Source organism: Acyrthosiphon pisum, chromosome X (assembly GCF_005508785.2).
Source record: "Acyrthosiphon pisum isolate AL4f chromosome X, pea_aphid_22Mar2018_4r6ur, whole genome shotgun sequence".
Classification (NCBI taxonomy): Eukaryota; Metazoa; Arthropoda; class Insecta; order Hemiptera; family Aphididae; genus Acyrthosiphon; species Acyrthosiphon pisum.
Window position 1 is genome coordinate 48,513,442 of NC_042493.1, and position 8,599 is coordinate 48,522,040.

Sequence of the window (8,599 nt, forward strand, 5' to 3'; positions counted from 1 at the left end):
AAAAAAACCCAATAATAGCTATATATTATTAGTTTATATATGAAATGTTTTAATTTATAATATTAAAGGACAATTATATAGTTTTTAATTTTTTTCTGAAATCTCATTAAGGTTGAAGACCCCAGTCTTAAAACGTATATGACAAGTGTGATATTCATATTCTAACAATTTCAAATCATTAACTTGATTATTAAATGGATTCTTTTTTATTAAAACCTTGTAATTAAGTGAACATTATACATTATGAGATAGTCAGGGAAATACAAAATGTTTACCTACTACCCAGGATTTTGTAGGTACAAATATCTACACATATTCAAGCCACAAAAAAGTTATAGGATACCCTTATTTTTCTGTTAAGATTATTGTAATAGGTATTTATTAAATTTCTATATAATTAAAGATCTTTAAAAATCTTTAATACTCAATACATGAAATTCCTAATTAACTAAATCACTAAATCTAAAAAATTAATATTAGGTAGGTACCTGGCTAATTACAACCAAGATTTTTTTTTTATGAGCTATAATTTACCATTTACATTTTTTTTTTTGTTTTGATAAAATCAAATATTTGATTTATGTTGTTTTATATTTGAGATGAACTGATTACTATTATAAATCTTCTGATGGTTGTATTTACACATACATTTGCATACTCTAGGTATAACTATGCTTATTGTTTAATGATTATAGGACAAACATGAAAACAATTCCAACATCCCCAAAAATACTTCTATGTTGACAACCGTTTAGCTTAGATTATCCTACCTTATACCTACATAATATTATATTTTTTTTAATGATTTAATCACGAACTACTACATGTAGTAGTTCGTGGATTTAATCAAATAAAATATTTATCAGTTATCTATTCAACGTATTTTGGTAACGTGATCCATAACAACCTGGTATTTGGTATACATCCATATCATATAATCATGTAACTATGATATCAGCACGGAGTACGATCCATGATTATAAACCACGAACTACTACATGTAGTAGTTCGTGATTATAAACGGTCATAGCAAGCGATACTCCACATTATCATAGATATTAATAGACTTTTCTATAATATTTATTAGTAATCGAAAATCAGCCTAATCAGACAACACTGTTTCCTTCGATGTTCATCAGACAGGACTTGGTATGTAGCGGGGTCGTGGGGATTACACGTGTGTATGAATATGTGACAGTAATGGTCCAATCACTTATAATATGACAATAAGTTATTGTAGCGAGTAGGTACAATGGTTATCGGTATTATACTTTGGGTTCGACCGATATCGAGTTTATTACTTTTAGCTTCTGGTCTTTATAATTGATAAGTATTATTATGAGAAGTGCAGCAGTGCCGCAATCACTTTTAGTGGGGCGCACGGTGGACGCCCTGCTAAATGGGCATTTTACATACATTTAGGGCACAACTTATAAGCTTACTGTACTTGAAATGATTTGAAAAGTGTAATATCTATTACTCTGGGGCATAAAAGTCCAAATTGCTGCGGTATCTACTGACTAGGTATAACACATTAACACACAAACACCTGCCAAAACTACCCAACTTTGAGGAGTTATATCTCATCAACGGATTAATGAAAAATGAAAATTTAAACGTGATAATTCATAAAAAAAATAGCTTTATTAATTTATGAAATTAAAAGTATAGGTTACCATTTGAAAATCAGAAGTTGATAGTGTTTTTTCTAATAAATATGAGGGTGAAAAATATAAAAAAATTATATAATTCTAGAACAGCGTAGATCTAAAATTTTGAAAAAAGTGAATACTTTTTGAGATAATGAGTGTTTTACGCTTAATCAATCACCCTGTATAATAATATTTGTGAACCTAAACTACAACTTCGTTCACAATTTACTGTCACATCTCAAAGAACTTATTACTCAATTTAAAATTAAAATGTAATAAAAAGCCTATGAGATACCCGTGATAATAATCTTAGTTTTAAATTGTACAAGAGGTCAATTCTCTCAAATGTTTTTAGTAACGGTAATAAACGTGATCTGCTGAGCGTAACATTTGGTATGTAATGCATTTCTACGACGGATAAACAAATTTCCATGTAGCTTCCTCTGAATCTGGGCTGATTCAGAAGTTAAATATTGCACACTGTTTTTTAAATAATAGAGTAATAAAATATTTCATGGATTAATCAATCGTATTTTGCCATATCCACACATGGACTATATCAGTTAACCATATCAGACTATAACTATGTCAGACTTCGTAGTTCTATTTATTAGACTTTATCACAGAGTCGGATATCTAGTTGTATTATACATCTGTGTCTGGAAAAGAGTATAGGTAACTTATCGTTTAATGTGATCGGCGAGTAAATATAAAAATGGTTAACGCAAACGTATTGAAATGTTTCTTGCGCTATTAATGATAAATATATTTTTATTAAAAAAAGCCGATCCCGTGCACTTCGTTGCTCGTTAAATGTACCAACTCTATATGACTTAAACTTTGTTCAATTTGTTATTTAATATTCTGTGTATGGTGTTCAACACTTTTTTTAACTTTTCCGTTGCCTAGAATAAAAAGTCTGATTCGCAGCAGTATATTATCAGGTAGGCAATCTATCTACGGTAGATTGGAGACCCCGTGCTGTTTGTACGTAAGTGTATGATTTCAATCTAGAGTATCAAAGTAATACCAAGTTTGTCATTTTTACTTAATTCCACCTACGATGGATTAATATAACCAACTAATACAAAATCCTAACCTAAGCTAACTGTACTAAAATCCGATGAATAACTAGAAACCAAATTTTACCCTTTTTGAATTAATCTAACTTCTTCTCAGAGGTCTAATCTACACATAAACATTAATTCATACATATCTATATACATATATATTGACGAAAAATAATAATACAAATCAACGAACATGCCCGATTAACCAACAGCAACCATTATATACACTATTATTATTTTAATCTGCAACAATACTAATTTTTTTATTTTGTAGTTTTTTTTTCTGGACAGACGGCGCCACTGCTGTATTTTTGACATCCATATTTCCTACTTTTCTGGTAGATTTTCCTAAAATGTTCTTTCATAAGAACCTTGTCCTGACAATTACAAATACAACAAAAAAAGAATCAGCCAAATCGGTTCAGTAGTTTTCTCGGTTAGCGCGGTCGTAGAAAATCCATTACAATTTTATATAATAGTATAGATAGATTATTATTATTATTACTAATGTATTATTATAGTAATATAGTACCAAAATGTACGTGGGTAATAAATAATAATTTGTCGTATATTAATTAAAAGGATATACAAAATTAATTTGAAATAAACATATTTTGGTTGTACAAGTGCTGCTACCTATGAGTAAACAAGTCAAATAACCGTCGAAAAGCCAATAAAAACCATTGGTACATTGGACACGCTATAACCTATTATAAGGGACTAATGGTTACTGGAATTTTTAAAACCTTTTTGGGAGATGTACCTCCATCCCAGTGGCATTTAAAATATCTGTCCAACTTTTTGGTACAATTTGTACACCACCATCATCATACTCAATAATCACACACAGCATTATCAGCATAAATTTCAAGAAATATTTCATTACTTACTGGTATTTATTAGCAGACTCCCAGCTTTCATACAGCAGCTTGAGTGGACGAGTTTTGTCAGTATCTATATACTTTACCAAGATGTATAATTTTTTAGTTTAACCGTCATCGGAAATCCATTGAGTGGATGAAGACGAAAAGGACTCGTGTACACCATAGATATTTACATTAATTACTTTTATATAACTGTTAAAACATAAAACAAAAAAACAACCCACTATTACCGGAGTAACAAGACGAAGTACGAGAGGAGTACGTGGCTTGTGAAATCCCGCATCGATCGCAGAATCGGTCAGCTACAAACACATCTGCAACCCATGGGCACAATATCACACATGCACTATGAATATAGCTAAGACTAACTAATTCAAGGAGCGACCACACCGACCGTGGGATCGACGGCACCAGTCGTAAGGGACAAGTTGATGGGAGGGGGTAACCAAATATATAGTTGATAAAGGATTCATTTTAAAGTCTACATCATAAACTCTGTATGTTTTAAGGCTGTAACTTGCAATTATTGTAGAACCACGTAATGCAGTCTTTATGGCTTGCTTCCTATCTCTTTTATTGGTTTTCGCATAAAGGTAAGTGAAATCTATTATATATTATTTAAAATCAATAAAGTATAGTGTAAGCTTCATTTATTACGCAAGTTAAAAGGACAAAAATATTATCTATCGGGTCAAGTTGACGTGGGTAAGATGACTATCGTCAACTTGCCCCATCTTATTATATTTTATATTAAATATATTTTTTTTAATTTGTGTGCGTTATGTCATAGATACAATGCCAAGAAATTATAAAAGAAAAACTGTACCATTGTGGGACAAATCAACAATAAGATTAGCAATAAATGACTACAACACGGATGATAAACCTCCATGTAATAAATCTGCTAAGAAATGTGGTATACCAGAAGCAACATTGAGGCGATATTTAAAAAAAAACCAGAAGTAAATTTATATTTATTTTGATAATTTTAAATGATGATCAATTGCAAACACTACAAAATTATATAACTGATATTGACAAACGTTCTTTTGGTTTGACAAAATTAAAGTGCCAGAGGTTAGTGTATGGTTTTGCTGAGGAAAATGGTATTCATCACCGATTCAATAATCAGACCAAGTTAGCAGGTGATGATTGGATGAGTAACTTTATGTCTAACTATAACTTTAGAAAACCAGAAGCAACTTCTATTGGTCGACTCATGGCATTCAATAAAATAAATGTTAATGCATTTTTTGAACTTGAAAAACATTTTGATGCCAGCCAGATATTCAATGTGGATAAATCTGGTATCTCTAGCGTGTCAACTAAATTACCAAAAGTTATTTCTCCAACTGATGCACGAAGAGTTGCAAAAATTGTGTCTGCAAAACGTAAAAAAAATATAACTGTTGTTGTAGGAATAAGTGCTACCGGTGTATACGTGCCACCCTTTCTAAAATTTGCAAGAAAACGTATGGATAAACAATTAATAGAAGGAGCACTTCCTGGTTCAGTGGCCATAGGTAATGACGACGGTTGGATGACTTGTGACAGTTTCTTGCTTTATCTTGAGCATTTTTGTAAGCATGTCAAAACATGTAGGAAATGCCATTAAAGGTTTCAGTGCTCGTGGTATAGAACCCTTTAATCCAAATATTTTTTCGGATCATGATTTTGCTTCTGCGAAATTAACAGAAAAGCCATTTAATGAAGAGCAGCTATGCCAGCCTATACCTGGACCAATAAATGAAAATCAGTCTATACTTGAACCTGAAGATCAGCCTATACCTGGACCAAGTAGGACAGTTGAACACACTCAGCCAGAAAAACTACCAGCTTTGCCAGTGGCAGTGAGACCGGTTTCAAAACGCAAACCTAGGGCAAAAATGCAAACTTTTGAAATAACAAGTTCACCAGTAAAATCAATATTAGAAATGAAAGAAAAACAAAAAATCACAAATAAACAAAAAAAAAAAAAAAAGAACGCCTAGAGAAAAGAAAGATTAATAAGATATTAAAAGAAAATAAGATTAAAAATAAAAAACTGTGTGGGAAAAATGTAAATGAAAATTAATTTTATCAAAGAATCGGGAGTTCCATATGTGGATACAGACAACGAAGATTCAGGATATGACGAAGAATGTATTTTTTGTCAAGAACTTTATAGTAATGATATAAACAGTGAACGTGGATCAAGTGTGTAGAATTTTCAAGGTGGGCTCACGGGCTTTGTGCAAGGAGCTAAGTGTTGGAAAACATTCACCTGCGAGTTATGCAGAAAACATATTTTATAAGTTTATTTTTCATATTATTTTATTGTGTTAAATATTTGATATTAAGACTAAAGGTTACAAGTTTATGTTATTGTTTTATCTTATTTTAAGACTGAAAGTTACAGTTTTATCTTATTGTTTTATCTTATTTTAAGACAGAAAGTTACAGTTATATTTTGTTGTTTTATTTTATTTAAGACTTAAGGTTAAAATTTTAAGACTATTTGAATTTTTAAATTTTTAAATAAATGCACTGAACTTTACGAAAAATATATTTACTCATTAAATTATAATATATATGATGTGACGTAAACTTAACCCAGAGAAAAGTCAACTTACCCCACACCATATGGGTAAGATGACGAATTTGTAATTATTTTTTAAATTATTTTTACAACCGGTTTAAAATAATAATAAAGTTTAACTTTTATTTTAGAACAGACTTCAAAAGTTCCTTTATCTATGTGTGTAAAATTTACAGATTTAAATAAAGGTATTATATGTTAATAATACATTTAACTTTAGATTTGTCAACTTACCCAGGTCTCCCCTACATGAAAGTAAAATTTTGTGAAAAATTCCTGTTTTTATTAAAGATACAAAACAATTTTAAATCACTAAAACTGATCCAATTTATTTTGACTAAAATAAATGTAACTATACAATTTTGCGTTAATCTAACTCATTTTGATTAAATTGAGAAAACATTTAAAAATACAGTAGAGTCCCGCTAATCCGGTCATCGCTAAAGGTCGATTCCCACTAGTCCGGGCCGTGTCATTTTTCAGCACGTCCGTGAGGTATATTCCCATTGCTCCGGGTCGTGTCCGGGCCGGGCCGTGTTTCAGACTTTCAGCTGCACGTCCGGGTAACCAGCAACCCAGGTCTTGAACTCTTGTCAGTTATGATCAAGATTTGTAACCACATGGTCATATATTATATTTTAGTGTAATAATATTTATTTGCATAATTTATCAATTAAAAATTATAGTATAGTTCATATTATAGTTTATATTTGTAAATTATATGTTTTGTATCAAAATAATTGAATACCAACTATAAAGTGTACCTACCTACATACATTTAAAGTAAGTTCATAAATAATTTAATTACTTTTAAATTACGTAGTTTGGTAGCTGGCAATACAAATAAAATAATTTTAATTTTGATTATTAGCAAAATGGATTTTTCTAATAAAGAACTGGCTATTATGGCATTATTGCTTGATGAGGATGAACATATGGCCCAAGAGCCTCGTAAGTACTGGGTTCACTCTGCTTGGAAGAAGCGTGATACTGAAGGAGAGTTCCAAACGTTATACAAGGAACTTATAGATGACGAAACTAAATTCCACGAATACTTCAGAATGTCAATGTACAGCTTCGATGTCTTATTCAACAAAATCGAAAAGTATATAAAAAAACAAGATACGAATTTCAGAAAATGTATACCACCTAAGCACCGTTTAGCTGTTTGTTTAAGGTAAGAAATTATTATTCAATGAACGATAGAGTATTATTTTACTGTATTTTAATAAATAATTATATTGTATACTGTACTTATAATAATAATAATAATAAATACCTACTAATATTTAAAAAAATAATTTTAAACAAAAAAAAGTATTTAACAATTTTTCACAGTAAATAGAAAAAAATAAACCCATTATATTGAATAATATTTTTCTGTCTTAGAACTAATAAGTGATAATACATATTATTTAAAATAATAATAATATTCAAAATAAAAAGAACAACATAGAATATTTTTAATAATACTTTTTATTTCAATAAGATAAAATTAGGAAATAAACAACTGGTATAACTAAAAGGTAATAATTAATAAAAAAAATTGTTTAAAAAATGCAATATTATTAAACAAATGTTGAAGCACAATAAAAAATAATAAATAATTAGGTATACTTTAAGCAAATTAAAATCAACCCATATTTTGGTAGTGTGGTTGTTCATCGTTGCTCTCGTGTGAAGTCAGATTAGTTATGGATTGTTGTATAACTTGATAACTTTGAAGATTTTGTACTTCATGTTCAGCCGGTTCAGGTATGTGTGATGAAGTCCATACGCTATTATTTTGTGAAAGTGGAATGTATGATTGTTGACGTTGATTATTGATTATCTGCTGCATATCAATATCTTGAACTGCAGTGAAAATCTTAGTTTTAGCTAGATTTACATGGTATGGATCAAATTTCCTCATCGTAGCTGCAATTCCCGTCAAAAATGCATCAATATCGTCTTTTTCTTTAGCACTGTTTTCTGTACGTTCTTTGTTTGCTAAAATATATTTCATTAACGTCGAAGAGGCTGTTTCTTGAACCTTTTTTTTACTGATACCACTCACGCCAATACGAGATCCACGTTTAATACCCAGTTGTGGTTCTATCGGTGTAAAAGGCTGCGCAGTTACGTTATCTTCATTATTATTTACAATATGATGTTGTTCAGAGCAGCTGAGGCCAAAGTCATCCGGTTCATCATATTCTTCGTCTTGTTCGGAATCACTGCGACTTTCGATGTTTGAAATTGTTGGTCGTTCTTGAAAATATTGTTTTAAAAAGCTAAGTTGCTTTTCATACTTATAACTGATTTTAGATTCTGAACGAAGTGATGAATGTATTGATTTTACAATGATGTGTTTTTTTTTTTTTTTTTTTTTTGTGTCTGACGACAACTTTTGGAGCAGTAAAAATGCTTCGATTT